General features: G+C 44.1%; 1 protein-coding gene and 2 non-coding genes across 3 annotated transcripts in view; all 3 read right to left on the bottom strand.

Moving 5' to 3' along the window:
• The window catches only part of LOC145363731 (uncharacterized), a 469,439-nt gene that overhangs the window by 370,793 nt on the left and 74,535 nt on the right, over positions 1 to 24,111 (bottom strand). The gene's annotated exons all lie outside the window — the stretch shown is intronic.
• On the bottom strand, positions 6,747 to 6,819 carry trnan-guu (transfer RNA asparagine (anticodon GUU)). Its single transcript has one exon. It is a non-coding gene; the product is annotated as a tRNA-Asn (tRNA).
• trnan-guu (transfer RNA asparagine (anticodon GUU)) lies at positions 17,302 to 17,375 on the bottom strand. Its single transcript has one exon. It is a non-coding gene; the product is annotated as a tRNA-Asn (tRNA).

The following is a 24,111-nucleotide window of genomic DNA, read 5'->3' as shown; positions in this document are numbered from 1 at the left end:
AGATGATTTGGAATTGGGGACCAAGTGCAGTGTGTCAAAATTCGCAGATCACACTAAGATAGGTGGAGGGGAAAAGTGGGCAGAGGACAGTGAAAGTCTGCAAAGGGATATAGATAATCTAAGTGAGTGGGCGAGGGTCTGGCAGATATAGTACAATGTTGGTAAATGTGAGATCATCCATTTTGGTAGGAATAACAGCAAAATGGACGATAATTTCAATGGTAAAAAGTCGCAGCATGCTGCTGTGCAGAGGGACCTGTTGCAGCTATATAAGATGCTTGTGAGGCCACACCTGGAGTACTGGGTACTGTTTCGGTCTCCTTACTTGAGAAAGGGTATACTGCAGTGCAGGCGATGCAGAAGACATTTACTTGGTTGATTCCGGAGTAGAAAGGATTGGCTTATGAGGACAGACTGAGTAGATTGGGGCTATACTCATTGGAATTCAGAAGAATGAAGGGAGATCTTATAGAAACATGCAAGATTATGAAGGGAATAGGTAAGATAGAAGCAGAGAAGTTGTTTCCATTGGTGGGTGGGACTAGAACTAGGGGGCATAGCCTCAAAATAAGGGGAAGCAGATTTGGGATTGGGTTGAGGTGACTAGAGGAGTGCCCCAAGGGTCGGTGCTGGGGCCTCAGCTTTTTACCATTTATGTAGATGATCTGGAGGAGGGAACCGAGTGTAGGGTGTCGAAATTTGCTGATGACACTAAGATTGGGGGAACGGCAAATTGTGCGGAGGGTGTGGAGAGTCTACAGAAGGATCTAGATAGGCTGGGCGAATGGGCCAGGAAATGGCAAATGGAATTTAATGTTGGCAAGTGTGAGGTCGTTAGAGTTTAGAAGAATGAGGGGAGATCTCATTGAGACGTATAAGATGATGAATGGGATGGATAGGATAGAGGTGGAAAGACTCTTACCGCTCAAAAAAGACAGTAGGACTAGGGGGCACAGCCTCAAGATAAAAGGGGGGCGGTTTAGAACGGATTTGAGGAGGAACTTCTTCACTCAAAGGGTGGTGAATCTCTGGAATTCTCTGCCCGTTGAAGTGGCGGAGGCTGCCTCGCTAAATATTTTTAAGACGCGGGTTGATGGGTTTTTGATAAGAGAGGGGATTAAGGGTTATGGGGAGAGGGTGGGAAAGTGGAACTAAGCAGCGACAGATCAGCTATGATCTTATTGAATGGCGGGGCAGGCTCGAAGGGCTAGATGGCCTACTCCTGCTCCTATTTCTTATGTTCTTAAGTTCTTCACACACAGGGTTGTACATCTGTGGAATTCCCTGTCAGTGTAGTAGTTGAGACTACCTCATTTAATGTTTTTAAGGCAATGATAGATAATTTTTTGAACAGTAAAGGAATTAAAGGTTATGGCGAGGGGGTGGGTAAATGGAGCTGAGTCCACAAAAAGATCAGGCATGATCTTAATGAATGGCGGAGCAGGTCCAAGGGGCCAAATGGCCTACTCCTGTTCCTAATTCTTCTGATCACATCTGGGGTACCATAAGCAATTTTCGTCCCCTTATTTAAGGATATTAATTATTTAATTGGAGTCGTTCAGGGAAGTTTTAAGAGGATGCTCCCCAGTATAGAGGGATTGTCTGATGAGGAAATGTTCAACAGGTTGGAACTCTACTCATTCGAATTTAGAATAATGTGAGGTGATCTCATTAAAATGTATCGGTTTCTTGAGGAGCTTGAGAGTACAAATGCTGACAAGGTGCTTCTCCTCATAGAACAGTCTCAGACAAGAGGGCGCAGTCTCAAGAAGAATAATAAGACTGAAATGCAGTGCAATTTCTTCTTTCAGAGGGTTGTGAGTGGTTGGATGCATAGGTTAGAGGGATTAGTGTGTATAATATGTAGGGATATGGGGGTAGGGCCTGGGTGGGATTGTGTTCAGTGCAGACTTGATTGGCGAAGGGCCTCTTTCTGCACTGTAGGGTTCTATGATTCTACATATATTGGGCAGCTTGTAGCACACGTGCTTTGTTCTCAATTTGAAAATCAATTATTATGTTCTCTTCTGTAAATTTTAATAGAAACGTTTCTGTAAAATGTAAAAATAAATCTTGAAAGCATAATGAACAAATCACCACTTTCCCAAACTAATTTCCCCATCAGGAAAAATGCATATCCATCCTTGGGTCCAATCTGCGCAAAAAAACACATCCCTCGGAGTAAAATATCTTTCTATTCCCCACCGCACGAGCCACCCTGTCCAAGTATAAGGATCTCCCACACCACAGCACAGTCCTGTGCAATCTCTCAGGGAGAAGTGGAACATTGAGACACACAATTAGAAAAAATACCACCAGAGGGCGTTACAGCTTTACTGCAGTTTCAGCACTGGGATATTGACTCGCTCTCAGTGAATATATGCCAGATAATTACCTTCATACCGAACAAAAATAGACATTAATGATTGCAACCCAGTTCAATGCAACCAAATATAGCTACTTGAATCGACATCTACGGAGCTATGGCCCAAAGTTCCTCAGCAACAGCACTGGTAGGCAGCTCAGACTCGATGTTGACATTCTCAATAAAACATTTCCCTTTAAAACATTTTCAACATTGAGAGCAGAACGGTAACATACACTGGAGCGTTTTACCTATAGTGAGGTGTGATGCGACAATGACCATGCTCCAATGTCAGCTGCAGGTTCCTTTTACATGTTTTTAAAACATTTCATGCCTGAATATCATAAGACCATAAAATCCTGAACCTGCACCGATTCCCCAACAACAATCCCACACAGGCCATATCCCCGGAGCCCACATATTCAACCCACTAATCCCCCTAACCTACACACATACCCAAGGGGCAAGTTAGCGTGGCCAATCCACCTAACCTGCTCATCTTTGGAGTTTGGGATGAAACCGCAGCACCTGGAGGAATTTTGCACTAGTGGAAAAGTTAGATATCTTACACATCCTCTTTCTCCATATTAATATTTCCGAGAGACCACAGCAGTTTAAGAAAGCTGCACACGCTTTCTCCTTCTCAAGGGGAGAATTGAATAGAAAACTAGACTTTACAGCAGCTCTGACATTACTTCATGTATTAATAATAATAATTAAAGCCCTTGAGAGGAATTTCACTGGAGTTATGGTTACCACTACACTGATAGTGGAGCAAAATCCGTGAAAACAAAGTGACAAACTCATTCAAATATTATTTACTTTCTTTGGTACAATTCTGGTGGAGGTATTCCTTCCCCGACTCTGGTGTATAATCCGGGAAGCATTTTCTCTGTAAGAATAGTGACTGGAATGCACCCCGGGGTGATTCTCTTTGCTATCTGCCGGCCTCACAGCACCAGTGGAAAAGCAAGGAAGTGAGGTGAGTACAGCCTGAGACACGGCAACAGATTATTAAGGGCGGGGTTTAGAAAGGGAGGCTAAATATCCAACCCTCTCCCCTTTCACAGAGAGGACAGAGACAATGCGGCTTCTCAGCATCTGGGTTGTGTGGGGAACATTGCTGACAGGTAAATGTGGATGCGGTCTTTCATTCCCCAAGCTTGGTTGGAGTCAAATTTCAATTATCCACGGGTCTAAACTTTTTCTTATGAATATACTATTTTCCAGATCTGAGTCATGGAGATTCTGTGACCCAGCCGCTGCCCTCAGATGTTAAGGCAGAAGGAGCAGCGCTCGTATTAACCTGTAACTATGAAACTACACAGAGCAGCTATGCATTACTCTGGTACCGACAACTCCCAGGAAAACATCCCGAGTTTATAGTGCGGAGAGATACATATAATAATGAAGAAAAAGCAGATTTTGCCAAAAGCCGTTTCTCGATAAATCTTCAGACCTCGACTAAATTCACCAGTTTAACTGTTTCGGATCTGCAGCTGACTGATGCCGCCGTGTATTACTGCGCTTTCGTTCTATCACAGTGATGGAAAGCAGTCTCACCCCTGTACAAAAACTGCCTCTGGGTTGTTGGTTCTGTTCTGTTGAGCTTTAAGTAGGACTGCGGTTGCTGCAAAGCAGCGGCGCTCGCAGGCGCTCAGATACACACCGAGAGGAAACCAAATTAACCTCGGATCAAACTGTCACCCAACAGTTAGCAGGAGAGACTGAGAGAATGAGCTGAACAACTGCAGTGGAACAGAGAAACATCACATAATCATAACTGAAGCCAGCCATTAAAATCCCCGCCCTAAGTGATCGGCGGTTCAGACTATTTTGACCATCGGGGAAGTTATTACATTTCCAGCGTTGTGAACACCGCGGTATCAGACATTGGAGTGTTTAATGAGCAGGGACACACGGTGTGACTGAAACACACTGGGTCAATGCGATACCAGCTACAGCTTCATTCAAATCAATCAATACACATATACTCGTTTTTCTGAACACGTTGACATTTTTAGAGTTCACTTTCCCACAGTTTTCTTCCATCTTATTAGAAAAAGGCAATTAGATTTTCCCCGATGTGCTGACTATTTTGTGAAGAGTATATTCACAGTCATACCTTATTAAGTTTAACAATTATTTATTAGTGTCACATGTAGGCTTACATTAACATCTGCAAATGCGTAAATCCCCTAGTCGCCAGACTCCGGAGCCTGCTCGGATGCACTGAGGGAGAAATTGCCGTGGCCAAAGTACTTAACCAGCTTGTCTTTCCGACTAGTGGAGGAAACCAGAGCAGCCAGTGGAAACCCACGGAGACACGGGGGGAACGTGCAGACTCTGAACAGGCAGTGACCCAAGCCGGGAATCGAACTCTGGTCTGTGGCACTGTGAGGCAGCAGTTTTACTGGGAAATAGCTATTTGAATTTTCCGTATTTTGTCTTTCCTTAACTACAGTTCCTCAGGATCCATTCACTCTGTAAAGGGATTGACAGAGTTCGACGACTGGCTATTTCTCTCAGTCAAGATGACAAAGGGATGTGGTTCCCGTCACTTTCCCTCACCGGGAAGGGAAGACGCGACTACTCTTTAGACAATTCATACGCTCAGATATGAACCACCGGTAAAATGAGTAGCTATGGAGATCAGATCAATAATATCCGTTTCCGGGAAATGCAAGGGCGGCAAAACTACATGAGCTAGATTTGTGTGGGCGTCACTGACATAAATCAGCCGACATTTCAATGTCCCCTCCCCATTCACTTCCTTCTGCTGTGAACTGTGTGCGGGTTTCTTATTGAGATTTCAAATACAATGATGTACTGCATTGTGCAATTATATCTATTGCCTCTCATTCTGGTGATGCTAACATGTACGGACAGGAGTTGGACCCAATAACAAAAATTGATTGTTAATTTTATTTTCATGTTTTTTCAATGATTCATCATGTGAATTTTATTCCAGGGCCATGTCTCTCGGACCGTGTGCTTCAATCCCCCGCTCGGAAAAGTGTCCAGAGAGGGTATTCCGTGCAGTTAGATTGTAATTACGAGGTATCCGACTTTTATGCGATGCATTGGTACAAAGAGAAACCCGGTGAGGGACTGGAGTGGATTATAATGGAGACGTCTGGCAGAGGCCGAAGTGGTCGTTTTGAACTGAATCTTGATACCACTGCGAAACGCGGCCAGTTGCTCATTAAAAACACGGAGAACGCGGATACTGCAGTTTATTACTGTGCGACTCAGCCTCACACTGAGACAAAACATGACAGTCGCTGTACAAAAACCTCGCTCCAAGTTGCAGTTCCGGAGCAGCTGCAGCAACCACTCCAATAACACAAGACAGGCCAGGAGGCACAAACGGAACCTGAAGTGTCTGCATCCATAATTCGCATTAGATCGGCCCTTTGACCAGAGACACTGGCGGGCACAGCATTCACTATGCTCACTTTTCAAGGGGTCTGCCCTAAGGGGTTTCCAAATTCAAGCAAATGCTGTTCCTCTTCACTCGCCCTGAAATGGCCGAGCACTTCACTCGTTGATATCAATCCCTGCAGAAAAATAGCCTTCGTCTGTACACACTGCGGAGGGTGTCAGGAGTGTTGACCCTAACAACACAAAACAGTGAGAACAGTTTGATCTGAGTTTGAGGTTATATTGTTCTTCTCTTCGTCAGTTGAGGACTCAGTTGAGGGGCAGCGCTCTGAAAGCGGATGGCTTTTGCTACCAAATAAACCTGTTGGACTTTAACCCGGTGTTGTGAAACAGAATCCTATTTCGGGTGAGAAACAATGTCTGAAATGAAAAATAAAAGGCAAAGGTTTAATATATCAATTAGATTTTTGAAAGCAGCAACAGTAAATTCCCTAGCGGCCTAATGGTTTGAGTTCAGTGTTTTTGTCTCTGCAGACTGGGATCGATTCCCGGTCAGGGAATTAAAAACTTATTGTTATGCAAAAACTATTATTGAATCAGTTGCCTGCACCATTAAGACAGATATACCATTTTGCGTTGAGATGAAAATGTCATGTTCAGATAATTAAGAACAGTAAAAGGACAGTGATAGTTTGCAAAACTCTGACAATAGAGCTGATGATGCAAGGTAAAATCTGGCTAATAGTGGAGTAGATTTTACTTTTTCCACTTACACACATAATTTCCAGATTTGGGTTCAAATCTGGTGCTAAATGATTTAAAAGAAATTTCTCACTGAATTCAGCACAAAACTGTCCGACTTCCAAAGGAGTGGAGGCGCCTTTCATTCAGAAAATAGTGATTAAGGTATTAACAATGCAACATTGAGAACGACTCATTTTAAGCGGTGACATTCTGGGGAAACAGTGTTCACCCAGTAAAGTTTTAAGAAAAACGGCGCTCAGCGTGGGGCTCGAACCCACGACCGTGACATTAACAGTCTCATGCTCTGCCGACTGAGCTAGCCGGGCACATTGCGTCAATGTTCCTTCGAGTCCTAAAATAGGCGGACAACAAATGTGCATTTCCAAATGGCATCTCGTTATTCTGATTTCAAAGTGTAAAATGTACTCGGTCGACAAAATCGCCAAGGTTACAATGCATTCCTGTCAACCATCACTAACATCATTCATATCTTCCGCTTCTTTGTCGCAGCACCTTCTAAGCATAACAAACTCCTCTTACATCTTTCGCCTTAATTATTTTTGTCGGAAACATTTTGACATGACCTTCTGAACTAATGTGAATCAGGTTTGTGTTGGAAAAACGAGCTTATTCACATCGGTGAGCTGAGTCACTTTGGCACACAGAGAGTGGGAGAGGCCTCAGGGGAAACAAGCCCGCCTCAAAGAGCAAACCAGTTGGAAATTTGGCAGAGGCCGAATCACCACAGATACTAGAACCTGAAATTATAAGATCATCCAGCCACACTGACTCATTCACATCACCATAACCATCGCCTTGACTGCACTGATTAGAATATGGGAAATAAGGTCATAAGGGGGCCATTTGGTCCCTCGAGCATTCTCAGCTGCTCAATAAGAATGTCCTCAACTTTTAATCTGTTCCGTTTACTTTTCTGTAGCATCTTAATCTGAAGTTACACAAATAAGGTGAATATCTCTGGAGGATGATGGTTTAAATCTGAAACGTTAACTCTGTTTTTCTCCAGACTTGTTGAGTTGATCCAGCATTTTTCTGTTTTAATTTCTGATTTCAATACCCGCAATGTTATTCTTTTATTATCTGAAGAATAAATAACAACATTTGTTCATCTGGGACTATAGTGACTTTATTTGCCTTGATCTTATTAAATAGTGGAGCAGGATGAATGGGATTTATGACTTTGTCTTACTCCATTTATTCTGTTTCCTGGCAGCACCAGATATGACGTCAATTGCTTCCTTTGGCAGCGCTGGTGACAAGTTTTTGCCACTAAATTCAGCATGGCAAATAACTGTGGAAGAGTGTGTTCGAATCACACCACTGCCAAATGTTAATTTGTTTTAAAGGTCATGGAATACATTTCGTTGTTCAAATAAACAAAAGAAAAATGCAACTGAATGTATCATTGCTCATTTTAACAGGAGGAGGCAGCAGAGGCAATGTGGATACAGATTGATGTGGGCAAGAGACAGGTTTGTGGAACTAGTTTAATTTCTCCTCCAGGAGGCCGAATTTGCTTCGAGTCGTGCTATCACCGTGTATCCATAACATTCTGATTATCATGCCCATCTCCAAATGCTTTGAATTTCAAAACCATTCGGATTTCAGGATTTGCCACCAACATTAACTGACCTTTGGAGAATTTTCTGCATCATCTGATTCTAAACTTAGGAACCATTGGGCAAGAATTCTCGAGAAGGAAGAGCGACATCTAGTTTCTTCTTGAAAACGCACAACGTTTTGGCCTCAACTACTTTCCTGTGGTAGTGAATTCCCTGACTTCGCTACTCTCTGGGTGAAGAAATCTCTGCTCAGCTCAGTCCCAAAAGGTTTAAACCTTACCCTCAAACTGCCACTCTTAGTTCTGGATTCCCCCGTCATCGGGAAAATTCTTTCTGGATCTATTCTGTCTAATCCTCGAGAGGGAGCACAGCGAAGATTTAACAGGCTAATTTCTCGCATGGCAGGTTTGTCATATGAAGAGAGACTAAATCGGTTAGGATTGTATTCATTGGAGTTTCGAAGAGTGAGAGGGGGTCTCATTGAGACTTATAAAATTCTAGCAGAGTTAAGCAGTGTAGATTCAGAAAGAATGTTCTGAGTGATGAAGGAATCCAGAACTCGGCATTGCAGCAAAGTGGTTAGCCCTGTCTGTGTGGAGTTTGCACATTCTCCTCCTGTCTGCGTGGGTTTCCTCCGGGTGCACCGGTTTTCTCCCACAGTCCAAAAATGTGTGGGTTATGTTGATTGGCCATGCTAAAGAATAGCGTCCTGAGATGCGTAGGTTAGAGGGATTAGTGGCTAAATATTAGGGATATGGCGGTAGGGCCTGGGTGGGGTTGTAGTCGGTGCAGACTCGATGGGCGGAATGGCCTTTTCTGTACATTAGGGTTTCTATGATTCTAACTAGGGGTCATAGTTTGAGGAAAAAGGATAAGCCTATTCGAACTGAGACGGGAAGAAATTTCTTCAGCCAAAGGGTGATGAATGTATAGGATTCACGACCACAGAATGTATTTGAGGCCAAAGCGTTTTCTGATTTCAAGAAGAAATTAGATACAGCTCTTGGGACTGAAGGGATCAAAGCTTATGAGAGGAAAAGGGAATCAGGATATTAAATTTGATGATCAACCATGTTCAAAATGAATGGCGGAGCAGGCTCGATGGGCTGAATGGCGTATTCCTGCTTCTATGTGTCTATGTAATCCTCCTGGAATTTTATTAGTTTCTATGAGATCTCCTCTCACTCTTTTGAACTCTAATAAATATAATTCTAACTGACTTATTCTCTACTGAAATGACAAAACTAACATCCCAAGAAACAGCCTGGTAAACCTTCTCTGCAATCCCTCTGTAGCGAGGACATCCTTTCTCGGATGAGGACGTCAAAACTACACACAATACTCCAGATGTAGCCCGAACAATGCCCGATAGAATTGCAGCAAAACATCCCTATTTCTATACTCAAATCCTCTTGCTATGAAGATTAACAAAGCATTTTTCTTCTTTACTGCCTGCTGTAACTGCACATTTACTTTCAGCGACTCACACGCGAGGTCATCAGGCTCTCCCTGAGTATCCATCTCTCACACGCTTTATCACTTCGGGGGGATAACAAACTTCAAGTCCTAATTTTGAGATCAAAGTTTAGTAAAACTACCAAGAACACTGAAGTAATGATTAACAAAGTCCTGCTCTCCGACTCCGCTGTGTACTTCAATGCCATGAGTCCCCACACTGCTGCAGAGATGTAGCGGGTCTCAGTCAAAATTCCATAGCGACAACTCCAGAGACTAAGCAGCAGAGGGCGCTCTCACACCGGTGAAGAACAGCAATAATTCACTCAGCGGTGTGAGAGCCAGAGGGATCTTTCTCAACCTGCAAATAATACAAAACACAACAATAGATTGTGAGGTCCACTCTTAGAACTGTGTTACTTTATGATTTCAATTCGCAACATATTAAAAATAGATTCCACAACTACATCTGTGGAACCTTAATGTTTACACGTTAATTGTCCTTGTTCCTTTCAATTTATTTTCCCACTCTTTACCTTCCTGCCTTCAGTTTCCACTTTTCACCTACAGTTGTTTTACTTTTTTCCCAATATTTAGTTCAACGATTCAGAACCTAATTTTCTGCTCGGCAGCTTAAATCAGTCCGGCAAAACTCCACTGAGCCACAAAAGGAAACTCTCAGGCGAGGCCAATGAATAACAAAGATTCTCTCCCCTCCTGTCCGCTGCCATCGGAACATTTCTCCGAATAGGCAGCAATGGCGGCAACTGGTGCTGCTGCCTCACAGTGCCAGAGCCTCTGGTCACTGCCTGTGCGGAGTTTGCACGTTCTCGTCTGGGTTTTCCGGTTTCCTCCCACAGTCCAAAGTTAGGTTGATCGGCCATACTAAATTGCCCCTTAGTGTTAGGGAGACTAGTAGGGACTGTGGTGACTGGGCCTCGGTGTGATTGCGAAGGATGCAGACTTGATGGGCCAAATAGCCTCCTTCTGCACTGTTTGCAATGATAATTTAAATGCTTGAACCCAATTTGCTTCAATGTTTCGAAGAAGATAAAGTGGTCAATAATCATTACAAAAACACCCGCATTGTAGCAGGATTGGAGCCTGATATTGATCAGAGGCCAGAGCGATTGACAGAAGGAGTGTCTGATGTGGGAAAGGATATGAAAATGTGAATGAAGCCCCATTTTGAGAGCTGCTTTCTGAATTATTACACTGTAATCATTTCAGCACCATATTCATCACTTTTATGAATGGAAGTGACACTGAAAAGATTTTCCTAGTCGGCTGGTATTGAATTGTAGGTAATGAGGACAAGCTTTACATATCCTCAGGGGACTTTATACCTGCTGTCTGAACTTTGCTCTCGGGTCTTGAACACACGATTGTCGAGTTACTGGAAGTGCTGACATTATTATCTCTGAATCAAATTCCAAACTCCGAGGGTCGTGGCTCATTGAATACATGATAACTAACCCGATTGAAGTTGATAATTTTAAACAGAGGTGCCACTGAGAGACGTTACATTAGTGGAAATGTTTATACTTCAAGATTGTTCCACGGAATGTACAGCGACAGCCAGTACCTTTGTCCAAAGCGGCAGGTATATTTTTTAAGCATATCGTCACAAACACATGTCCCTTCCTTTGAACTATGTTGGGAAGGATTCCATAACTGATTATCAGACCCGCTGAACGGCGGTAGAGCCGCTCCTTCCTTCACCAACAAATGCTCGCTTTACCCTTGAATTGGGAGTTTCTCTTCGAACGGCAGGGACGCTGGCAATGTGGAGAGTCAATCAACCACTCGGACATAAAATGCAATAACTGTCCAATAATTGCCTCAGTGTTGCATGAGGGAAATCTCGCAGTCATGGCTGAGCCGATGGTAAGGCTTAAACGGACTGATCCTGAATGAACCAAATCCTGGAGCAAGCCTGAGTTTGACGGTCACAATAATCAGAATCGGGTTTAACTGTCACCATCTGCTGTGTAAAACGGAAATATTCCTTCCATAAAGCACTGACTGTTCCCCGGCTCTGAGTGTTTCCAATCATTGGCAGCCAGCCACTGGCAGCCAGCTCACCAACCTGCCTATTCTCAATGTCACTGGGAACATCAGGAAGTGAAGTGAAAACATCCTGAGACTCACAGCAGATTACTGAGGGCGGGGTTTAGAACATGTCTTCAAAATCCCCAACTCCTTTTCTACACAGCAGACAGAGACAATGCGGCTGCTCAGCATCTGGGTTGTGTGGGCAATATTTCTGACAGGTAAATGTGGACCAAACACATTTCAACTTTGTTTTTTACATTTTTGAAACATGGTGTAAAACAAAATGTTCTACAGTCGCCAGTCACACCTTTTTATATTTATTTTTCAGATCTGATTTATGGAGATTCTGTCACTCAGTCGCCTTCCTCAGATGTTAGGACAGAAGGAGAAGCGGTGACTTTAAATTGTAAATATGATACTAAACAGAGCGACTACTCTCTATACTGGTACCGGCAGCACCCAGACTCACAGGCTGAGTTTATATTGTGGAAAGGCTCGATCAGTGGTGAAGATACAGCCGATTTTGCCAGAAGCCGTTTCTCTGTTGAGCTCCAGACTGAGAATAAATTCACCAGTTTAACTGTCCGGGGTCTGAAGCTGGCTGACGCCGCCGTGTATTACTGCGCTTTCGGACTCACAGTGACAGAAAACAAGCTCAGCCCTGTACAAAAACTGTTCTTCTTTTTCCTGCAGAATGCAGCTGCTATCTGTTGTGGCTTGTGTAGAATCGCGGTCGATGTAGCCACAATGCGCAGAGGAAGGAAACCAAAGCAACTTCGAATGAAACTGTTCCCAGGAGCAACTACACAAACAAACTGCCGATTTCAGTCCGACAAACAGATCAGCACAGAGTCAGATTTGAAGATACCGGTTCTAATCCCGGCCTTTAATAACTTGTTCTCTGTCCTCAGGATGTTCATGCCTCACTTCCGTCTGTGACTCTGGTTCTGTGAGACCACTTGGTGGCGATCTGGTGGTGACATGGAAAGAGAAGTGTCCGTTCATGGCTACAGTCATATCTTGATAGGGGAACGGCCGCACTTTCAGACACTGGGGGAGGTGGAAGAGGTGGTCGGGGAAAGTAATCCTGATCTGTATATTATCGGAAAAATTTGCATTGTTACTGCTGACAGAAACCACAGCAGCCTCCAAGAAACATTCTGAAGCTCAGTGGGCACGAGGGAAAACCCACTTGGGGTTGATGTAAAGATCACAGTCACCGCTTTGCGAAATCTGTTCAACGCGTTTAAGTTTTCTCTTATTCGGCAACACACTCTGTTTAAATAATCTGTGTGAGCAGGCCGCGGTCAAAAGCTCCAGAAAACTGCGAGGGGATATGGAGAGAGGGTTGTTCAATGTTACAGTCACGGAAAACATATCGAATGGAAAAAAGCACACTGAAGTAATGAAATTTATGAAGGTTGCTGTCAGTATAACTGTACGCTGGAGTTAACTAGTACCATTCCGTAAATGTTCTTGACGTTGTTTTAGTTTTGAGGCTGCCGGTGACCTAGACTTTCAAGGCGGAACTTTTGATTTTGTTTAGCAATGCGAGCGCTGTTTGGAACACCCAGTGTGGGATTTTCGTCCTGAATCTGTTACTTCTCTGCTGACTGTGTAGCTCAGAAATGCAGTACCAGAGAAAACATCTCCGTGATATTTCAAGGGACCGTTTTGTTTCTTTTGCGAAAATCAGCAGAGATCTTGTCTTGTACGTTTGGAGACATTTTTCAGCCCTCAGAAAAGGAGAGAGTCTGGAGAACATATCCACAAGATAGATCCCATCAGCTCCGAAAGAGGAGTTAGATGTGAGGCTCACTTTAACTGAGCAATTGGATGCAACCCTTTAACGTGTATTTAATAAACCAACCTTTTTAACAATTTGGAAGTTTCACCTATTCACTTTCGTAGTATTTCCTCGCTGTTTGATATGTCGCTATCACAGGAAAAATCTTCTGCAGAGCAGACAGAGACAATGTCGCTATCACAGGAAAAGTCTTAGATCATCTTCCCAATTGACCCCCTTCTCAAACTCAGTCTGATTAATGACAGTGACTCAAATACTCGGAACAGCTTCATCCACATTCAACACTTGCAATTCCTTCTTCAAAGAGATTTCTTTCAGGTCAATTGAAGGTAAAAATGTCTTGTAGCTCAATTAGGATCAATCTAGCTGTGTTTACCCGTCTCGCTCTGAACAGCAGAGTGTATGGTCAATGTCTCAGTTCCCTGTAATCAACAATTGTGTTGAAGTCAATGACGTCAGACCAATCAGATCCAGTGATTTCAGCTCTTCCTGCCATACGCCCTGTAGGAAGTGACATCAGACCAGCCTCAGCCAATGGTCTCAGCCTTATCTTGTTCGATATTCTGAGCTTTGGGAGACACAAGAGTCCCTGGAATCCAGGAACAGCAGCAATGCGGCGCTCGGTCCTCACTGTGATCTGGGTGACATTCATTGTCGGTAAGTTTCACTCTTTAAAAAGGAGTGTAACTTATAGGGGAATAAATTTGAAAAGCAGGGCGCTCCAGTTAATCAGACATCGGGCCTGCCTTAGAGCACTTGCGTCTTTGCTCTTGGCTTTTCCTTACAGGAATATCGGTTGGCAAATCTCACAACATTGGGAGATGGCATATATCAGAATTCAATCTAAACATTAATTTATCTTCTGGCAGAATATTAAAGAGTAACCTGATTGATGTATTTATAATGATGAAGAGGTTCAGTACGGTAGACGGGGAAAGGGTGATTCCACTCGGGGAGAATTCCAAATCGATATCCCATAAATCTGAGTGAAACGAAAAGATCAACTGGAAATTACAACGAATCTCCTTTCGAGGGAGTTCTGTAGAAAGTGACTCACATTAACAGAATGAACACTTGAAGAGAGGAGTAAAGACACAGTTGGGATGGGGAAAGATTAGTCAGTGAGGGGGAAAGGGACAGGGGCATTGAGATGGCGGATTCTTCTGGGGATTCTGAACGGGAACGTAGATCAGTTGGGCGAATTTGATATTATTTAATGTCTATTTTTATGTTACACCGACTGTGAATTTTCACCCTCCGTTCAGCTGACTGCTTTTTATTTCTTTTACCGTGTTTTCCAGATCTGAACAATGGAGATTCTGTTCCTCATCAGGAATCCTCACTCACACGGACAGAGGGAGAAAGTGTCACTTTAAGCTGCACCTATACCAACGATGCATATTATTTATTCTGGTACCGTCAATACCCAGGCAGACAGCTCGAGTTTGTGGTCCCGAAGCATATGGGCGGCGATGATGAACTGAAGGCGGATTTCGCTCAGAGCCGGTTTTCTGATGCAACCGAGAATTCAAAAATGTTGTACCGATTGATCATCTCGGAGTTGCTGCTGTCTGACACCGCGGTCTATTACTGTGCACAGAGTCTCACAGTGATGAAAATGAATGAAATCCTCGTACAAAAACTGCCGCAGGTTTCTGGGTCACAGCTGCTGTCTGCTGGATGCCGGTCATAACAGCGGGTCTGACATTGACACATGAATGTATTCCCGTGAACACAAACCCCGAGAACAATCCACATAAACACCATTCAAAACCGTTCACATCGAAGGCAGATTCCTGCTGATTCTTAGATTCGCTGTACGAGGGAAGAATTGGCTGCTCTTTATTTGGGGGTCACTCGGCACTAACATTGAAAATACAAGCGAAGTATCATTCAATAGTGTAAGCCTGCCAGCTGGGGCAAATCCCAATAACTAACCGTAACTAAACACCTCTCATTTAAATTCACTTACAGACTGAGAATTATTAAGATAAGGAATACAAAAGGATTGTTCCAGTCACGATTAGGGGCTGATAAACGATTAATAGAATTAATGATTTCAAGCGGAAGAATTGGTATGGCCTCAGCAGTGGAACAGATGATATGAAAACAGGCTAAATACAGTCACCAGTTTCTGAGTGAAAAACTGCTTCCACTTCACTGGAGATCGGAGAGTTTACTGTTTAATTCAATTAAAGTACTTCTTGTCATTGAGCCCGAGATTTGAACACAGATCTGCGAAATATTTGTGTCAGTAGAAACAATAAAATTTACCCCATTAAAAAACCATATCCTAACCTGCATCACCATTTCTATCGTCAGCGCTTTGGAGCCTATCGCTCTCTTCTTTCCTGTTCTTTACAGGTGATATTTCCAATTCAGACGCAAAAGAGGAAATCTCAATGATACTAATTCGGACAAGACCTGTGGTGACCAGGAAGTAACGCAGTGTCGTTACATAGCAATAAGTCTACATTACCTGATCAGGAATCGAACCGGGGCCACGGCAATGAAAGTGCCGAATCCGAACCACTAGGCCATCAGGGAAGTTGATACAAGCTTTTTAAACAAGAACTAATTTATCCATGAACCATCTGCCTTCCACTTTTTAACTTCAGACTTTTGATTCACCAAAAACAAGCTTCTCCTTTCAACTGTCATGTTTAGATGGAACACAAGGGACTGTATCAGCCAATATAAACAGCGTTTCCTGTTCGCTAGAACATGAAATCGACAGTGAGGTGAAATAGTCCCGCAAGCTGCTCGTGTGACACGTTCAATCCCCAAATCCCACCAACCTCATCACTGTGGCTTCTGTGGAACTTACAAGGTAACACACGGCAGGCATTCATCACGGAGAGCAACTGGCACAATCATTTACGAAATGCTATCATGTCGCTTCTCTTCCTGCTTCGGTCGCTGCCTCTCATCCAACTCCCTCTGGCTGTCCAGCTCCCAGAGCCAATTAGCTGCTTGATAGAAGCACAGACAGTTGGTGAACCCGAGCTTTGCCTGGAAAGCAGGGAAAGCGAATATATGACACACGGCATTGAGAGGAGATGAAGTTTAGAGATGACAGTACAAAGAGACAGAGATACCTCATCTTCCTGATCCAGTTACTGATTACAGGAATGTCCACAGTGCGAATTACCCACTCTCAAACTCTCCTTCCAGCCTTGAGCACGGAGTTAAGTTTTGAAGTGTTTGAAGTTTTGCTACAGTCATTCAGGGTTTTGTTGAGACCACATTTGGAATAGTGCGTGCAGTTTGGATCCCCGTATTTTAGACAGAATAAAAACAAAATCTGAGGATGCTGGAATCTGAATCAAAAACAGAAAGTTCTGGAAATTCTCAACAGCTTTAATGAGAAGGAATAGTTAGCATTGAAAAACTGAAGGGGTTCTATGATTCTATGAGTTTGATAGGGTGGAGGCTGAGACATTATTTTCCCTGATCCGGGAATCTAAAACACGGGGCACAATCTCAGGATAAGGCGCTGATAATTCAGGACAGCGATGAGGAGAAATTTCTTCACTCAAAGGGGAGTGAATCTTTCAAATTCTCTATGCCAGAGGGTTGTAGATGCTCCATCATTGAACACATTTCAGTTTGGCTTAGACAGATTTATGATCTATCGAATAATGAATGGAAGCAGGGATATGGAATTGGAACAAATGCTCGGTCACAAATTCATGTCTGGATTCTAATTGTTAAGTTTAATGGAAGCATGTATACAATGCTGTATGTAAGATGTCGCTATCAGTAGTCATGAAATAATGTTGGTGACAACAGATAACAGTGTAGCCGGTAACACTTGAGAGCTTTTTTTTATTGATGCCCACGGAACCCATTACCAACCCGCAACGGTTCGCTTATGAATGGTGATGGTGAGAAAATAGTGCAAGCTCTATCCCTGGGTGGGTTCGAACCACCAACCTTTCGGTTAACAGCCGAACGCGCTGACCCACTGCGCCACAGAGACTGAGACAGCAGCTGCTGCAGATATTCTAAACAAGGATGTCAATGACCACAATTCTATTTCTGCAAGCTTTTGCTCCAGAACTGCAGCATGACAGCACAGTGTACAATTCTGTACCAGTCTCTTTGGTTACGTTGATCCTGTAACATTGCTGTAGTGTGTTGGTCATTCCCTTTCTCCTATGAATGTGCAGGTAAAATGAATCCATGTGTCTTATCGCAGGGAAGAATTCAATGGGAGGGAAGAGAACCGACAACCAGAAGCCCAAGGATCCAATATTTTCCACTCAATCATCGATAACACCATTCCCAGCTGCAACTCCTTCCAAATATTGTGATCCATTTCCCTCAGGATCTGTCGCAAGATTTAATATTTCCCATCTTTTCTCTTCATTTTGAAATTCGCTTCAATACCCAACATAAATTGAATTGCAAACCTGAGAGCTCACCGTGGGAAACAAGTCTCTGGGTCAAACAGATGCTCATTTCCAGATTCACAGCACTCAGCGTTTCACGCAAATGAAGGAAGTTAACACTGAAAAGTTTTGGAAACTCGATGTGAATATTGATTGTGGGTCACTCAGGTATTGTGTAAATGCTGCTCGATGGTTCAGTGGAAGGGATATAATCTATGTACGTTTTGCTGAGCTTGTGTTCGGTGTACTGGGAGGCCTCAACCGTGTTGAATTTTGTGTCCCAGAGATATGCAGCAATCCACTGTTGAAGCTGCAGTCGCGGGGGACGTAGACAGGAAAACAGAATTAAATGGTTTTATTTATCCGGGATTCCTTTTTTTCAATATTCTACTTCCTCCTTCTTTGGCCATTAGTTTATTTTTCTAATGTAATTTTCAAAGGATAGCCACTGTTAAGTTCTGGACACTAAGCAACTGATCTCCGCAATTATCATTACAGCTTTTCTTCCTCTACTTTCCTTGAACAGGCTGTGTCAGAAAGGGAGACTGATACAGCTGCTGCTCGGGAGCTCAAAAGCGACTGGAATCTACGCTGGAGATGTCTATGCAAGAGTGTCAGGTAATTGTTCCATCCACTGTTGGTGAGTGCTTATCACAGATGGATATGAATAGTGGGTCGATGAACAGAGTTTTCAGATCGATTGCCCTGGACTGTGAAATAGTGCTGTACTAAATGAGGAATGGCATGCCATGACATAGATAGAGGCATGAGATAAGTCAACAGTACGTGAGAAACTGCTCAGTTTTGTTTCATCATTGAGTACAGGCAGACACTTAGTTTATGCATCAAAAGGAAGCTCGCTGATTTGTGCAGGTACATTGTGTAATATTTCTTGTCATTCAGCTATTTAAATTTTACAATTTCATAACTTTTCTTGTTTCGCCATTAACTGCTTTCTTTTCCCCCCTGTTGCCTTAACTATTCATTGTTGCCTCTTTATTTGATGTCATTTCCTATTTTTGTTCGCCTCATTCTCTTCAGAATCTTCAGATTCCCTATGTATCGGGTTCCTTGGTAACAGTGAGCAGTTTTCAGCTTGTGTGTGCATATCCTTGAGATTCATTAGGTTTCAGTTTTTCATTCTGTGTGTCCGTATAAATTTCTGGCACTCAGGTTTTGTTTTTAAGGCCGGATTATTTCATGAGGAAAGGTGAGAGAGACAATGTTTATATCCACTGGAATTCAGAATAAGAGTAGGCTACTTGATTGATTTGTATAAAATACAAAGGGGTCTTGACAAGATGGATGTGAAGAGGATAGTTCCTCTTCTGCGTGAATCTATAACTAGGTATCACTGTTTCAAAAGAGAGATTCGCCCATTTAAAATAACACTGCACCACAGCCTCCTCTTATGAGTATTTATAAATACTCACCTGTAGCAATGTCCTTCTTTGGTGTGTCTCTGTATCATTCACTGCTCTCAGGCCACGTTCATCTTTGTCCCTCAGTTGGATTGTCTCTGTATCATTCCGCTCAATCTCACCCTTGCCTATGTCAATGACTTTTATCGCTCTCTCAAAGTGTATAGCTGCATTGGGTGATACAGGAAGTGTACAACTTCGGGAGTAAGGATATACTTGCCTGCATAGCACAGTTGATCAAACGTTTAAACATGGAGAGTTAGCGAGCACTGAGCCGATGCTCTGCTGAGGTCTCATTCAGCCTTTGAAATTTCTTAGATACTAAGCAGAGGGTCCAGATAGTGACAGGGCTGATCCACTGAAGGATTCCTAAAACAGTTCCATGGCTAAACGTCTCAGATATTGCAGCATTGAATATAGGGAGCCATTGAGCTGATGCACAGACTGGGCCACGCTCACCTGCATAGGAACATTGCTCAGGGTTTTAACAGGAAGTATGCACAGGGATAGGAAAACATACCTTTCAAGTTATCACCAGTTTACACTTGTATATTGCTCAGACCTACCTTACAGTCACAGTCTTTGACCTGCTGCATTATTTTGATCGCTGCTTGTTTCTCGGTTCTCAGATTGAACTGTTTTTAGACATACATTTCTTCCCACCTGTTCTATCTTGTGTTCACTCCCTCAACTTCATCACTCCCTGTGTCAGCCGGAGATATCCCCTACCGCCCCGCCCCCTTTTCTATCGTCCCATTCCCGGGTTAAATCTCACAGCTCTGGAATCCATGAGCTGCTGTCAGGCAGCTTTGAAACATTTTTAAGTCTGAGGAACCTTTATTTGGTGAAACTGATCTTCCCAGACAAGCCTGAATTGAAGAAAATAACAATTGGAATCGAAACATAAACTCTTTAACTGGTATCTGCTTTCTCTCTCTCTCTCTTTCTCTCTTTCGCTGATCAACCTTTCAGTCTGATGGGATTCTGCTGTATGTTGTCTCAGCCGATCCTGGATTAAATTGGGTGACAGTTTGATCCGAGGTTAATGTGGTTTCCTCTGAGTGTGTGTCAGAGCGGCTGACAGCGCCGCTGCTCAATCTGACTGTTACTTTCTGCGATTCTCCACACAAACCTCAACAGACTGGAGCACCCAATGATAGCTGCAAAGCAGTTTTTGTACGGGGGTGAGACTGCTTTCTATCACTGTGAGACTGAAAGCGCAGTAATAGCGGCCAGAGTCAGTCAGCTGCAGGCTCGAGATGGTTAAAATAGTTAATTTAGCCGAGGTCTGGAGATCAATGGAGAAACGGGGTCCAAAACCTTCCCCTCTTTCTTGATCACCCCAGGTGGGTTTCAATATAATGAACTGCAAGTCTTTCTGTGGCTGCTGTCTGTACCAATATAAGGCATAGCTGTTTGCTGTAGTGCTGTAGGTACATCGGATAGTCACCGTTTCCCCTTCTCTCCCCTCTAAAGACTGCGGCTGAGAAACAGAATCTCCATCACTCGGATCTGTAACATGTTCAAGAATAAGAAAAAATATAAGTGTTGGACGTGCTGCTGAAATAATATTAACACTTTATATTCACCGCGACATAACTGGAGTTATGAAATAAAAACAAATGATGGTGGAAATACACAGCAGGGTCAAGAACCACCACTGGGGAGGAGCAGAGCTAAAAGTTCAGATCGCGATAACATTGAACCAGATTGGAGTCATCCTTACTGATAAGAAACAGCCCGAACACAATGCAGACAGTGAGGAACTCCATGGCGGCTGCAGAGCCCGGGGCTGTGACTACCTTTAAAACTCCAAGCACTGCCGGAACAGAATCTGTTTTTACAGTCACTTTCTGATCTCAAACTTCCCGTCCAATCAACAATTTGCAATCTACCCGTCATAGATTGAGATAAGATTTCAATGAGTTTCAGTGATCAGCTGAAGCTCTTTGACCTTCACTATTACATATCTGAGACTCAGTGACTGAGTGGGTACAGTGTGTGGTGAGAGGGAAGAATCAGCTTCACTGACAAGGCCATAAGAGATAGGAGCAGAATTAAGCCATTCGGCCCATTCGTGCCTATTCCACCATTGAATCATGGCCGATATGTTTAAAATCCCCACAGAATCATAGAATCCCCACAGTGCCCAAGGAGGCCATTCGGCCCATCTAGTCTGAACCGGCCACAATCCTGAACCGAACACTCCAAGGATGTTGATTAGGTTGATTAGCCACGGTAAATTGCTCCTTAATGTCAGGGGGATTAGAAGGTAAAAGTATGGTGTTACGGGGATAGCGCAGGACCTGGGTGGGATTGTTGTCAGTGCAGGCTCGATGGGCCAAATGTCCTTCTCCTTCACTGAAGGGATTGTATTCTATGATTCATAAGAACATAAGAACATAAGAAATAGGAGCAGGAGTAGGCCATTCAGCCCTTCGAGCCTGCCCCGCCATTCAATAAGATCATGGCTGATCTGTCGCTGCTCAGTTCCACTTTCCCGCCCTCTCCCCATAACCCTTAATCCCCTCTCTTATCAAAAACCCATCAACCCGCGTCTTAAAAATATTTAGCGAGGCAGCCTCCACCATTTCAACGGGCAGAGAATTCCAGAGATTCACCACCCTTTGAGTGAAGAAGTTCCTCCTCAACTCCGTTCTAAACCGCCCCCCCCCCCTTTATCTTGAGGCTGTGCCCCCTAGTCCTACTGTCTTTTTTGAGCGGGAAGAGTCTCTCCACCTCTATCCTATCCATCCCATTCATCATCTTATACGTCTCAATGAGATCTCCCCTCATTCTTCTAAACTCTAACGAGTACAAGCCCAGTTTATTCAGCCTCTCCTCATAGCTCAACCCCCTCAATTCCGGTATCAGCCTAGTAAACCTCCTCTGCACTCCCTCCAAGGCCAAAATATCTTTGCGCAGGTGCGGCGCCCAAAACTGCACACAGTACTCCAGCTGCGGCCTCACCAATGCCCTATACAGCTGCAGCAAGACCTCCCTACTTTTATATTCAATCCCCCTCGCTATGAAGGCCAGCATCCCATTCGCCTTCCTGACCACCTGCTGCACCTGCAAGCTGGGTTTTTGCGACTCATGCACAAGGACCCCGAGGTCCCTCTGCACCGTCGCCTGCTGCAGTTTTTCGCCCCGTAAGTAATAGTCCTTCCTACCATTCTTCCTACCAAAGTGGACCACCTCACACTTGCCAACATTAAATTCCATTTGCCATTTCCTGGCTCATTCGCCCAGCCTATCTAGATCCTTCTGCAGACTCTCCACACCCTCCGCACAATTTGCCGTTCCCCCAATCTTGGTGTCATCAGCAAATTTCGACACTCTACACTCGGTTCCCTCCTCCAGATCATCTATATAAATGGTAAAAAGCTGAGGCCCCAGCACCGACCCCTGGGGCACTCCACTAGTCACCATCCGCCAATCCGAATAGTACCCGTTGACCCCCACTCTCTGCCTCCTATTTGACAACCAATCCTCTATCCACGCTAACAACCTACCCCCAACTCCATGTCCCTCGACCTTCTGCAATAACCTCTTGTGAGGCACTTTGTCAAACGCCTTCTGAAAATCTAGAAAGACCACATCCACCGGCTCTCCTCTACCCACCGCCCTAGACACATCCTCATAGAACTCCAGTAAATTTGTCAGACACGACTTCCCTTTAATGAAACCGTGCTGCGTCTGCTCTATCAAGCAATTCCCTTCAAGATGCCTCGCAATTTCCTCCTTAATGACAGATTCTAACATTTTACCTACCACAGACGTTAAACTAACCGGCCTATAATTCCCCGCCTTTTGCCTGGCACCCTTCTTAAACAACGGCGTAACATTAGCCGTTTTCCAATCTTCCGGCACTTCCCCGGAATCCAGCGATGTCTGGAAAATAACCACCAATGCATCCACTATCACCTCCGCCATTTCTTTCAGAACCCTCGGATGCATTCCATCCGGTCCTGGGGACTTGTCCACAATCAGCCCCTCCAGTCTGTCGAGCACCGCCTCTCTAGTAACAGTAATGTCATTAAGACCCTCCAGTCCTATCACCTTTCCATCGCTAACACCCGGCAAATTATTCACGTCCTCCTCCGTGAAGAGTTCTTGGAATGCTGCCGGGATAGTTTCCTCGAACAGTGTGTGTTGGAGCCGACGAGGGAGCGAGCTATCTTGGATCTGGTGCTATGTAATGAAGCGGGTATAATTAGGGACCTTGTGGTGAAGGATCCTCTTGGGGAGAGTGATCATTGTATGGTGGAGTTTCTGGTGCAGTTGGAGGAGGAGAAAGTGGGTTCCAAGAACATTCCAAGAACGTCCAACATGGGTCGACCAATCAATATGCAGATTGAAATCCCCCATAACTCCGGCCGTCCCATTCCTGCACGCCGTGATTCAATCCCACCCAGGCCTATTCCTGTAATGCCATCCCCCTGACACTAGGGTCAATTTGTCATGGACTACCAATCTTACCCGCGTATCTTTGAGAGGAAACAGGAGCATCCGGAGGAGACCCACACAAACACGGGGAGAACAATATACAGATTGTACAACAGCGGGTTTAGGTGCAGATCCCTTGAGAGAAACAAATGCAGCAACCCGAAAGATCCAAGCTCAGAAATGAAGATAAACGAATAGAAAGGCAGTGAGTGAATCAAAGGCCGATTCAATGATCGAAGGAGAGAGATAAGTAGATAGGAACAGATGGAGAGGCGGAGAGATAAGCAAGAGGAAAGGGGATGACAGAAATGAGGCAGTGACAGGGAGATTATGGGTGGGGGGGGGGGCGGTGGGGGTGGTGCAGACATTGAGATAAGTGAGGGAGAGGCGGGAGCCACAAGGGAAGTAGATGATGATACGGTGAAGGGAACAGTTGGAGATATGTAGAGATAAT

Source organism: Carcharhinus amblyrhynchos, unplaced genomic scaffold (assembly GCF_965287045.1).
Source record: "Carcharhinus amblyrhynchos unplaced genomic scaffold, sCarAmb.v2.hapA scaffold_39, whole genome shotgun sequence".
NCBI classification, from domain to species: Eukaryota; Metazoa; Chordata; class Chondrichthyes; order Carcharhiniformes; family Carcharhinidae; genus Carcharhinus; species Carcharhinus amblyrhynchos.
The sequence above is the reverse complement of the archived record's forward strand: the minus strand, read 5'-3'. Positions and strand labels throughout refer to the sequence as shown.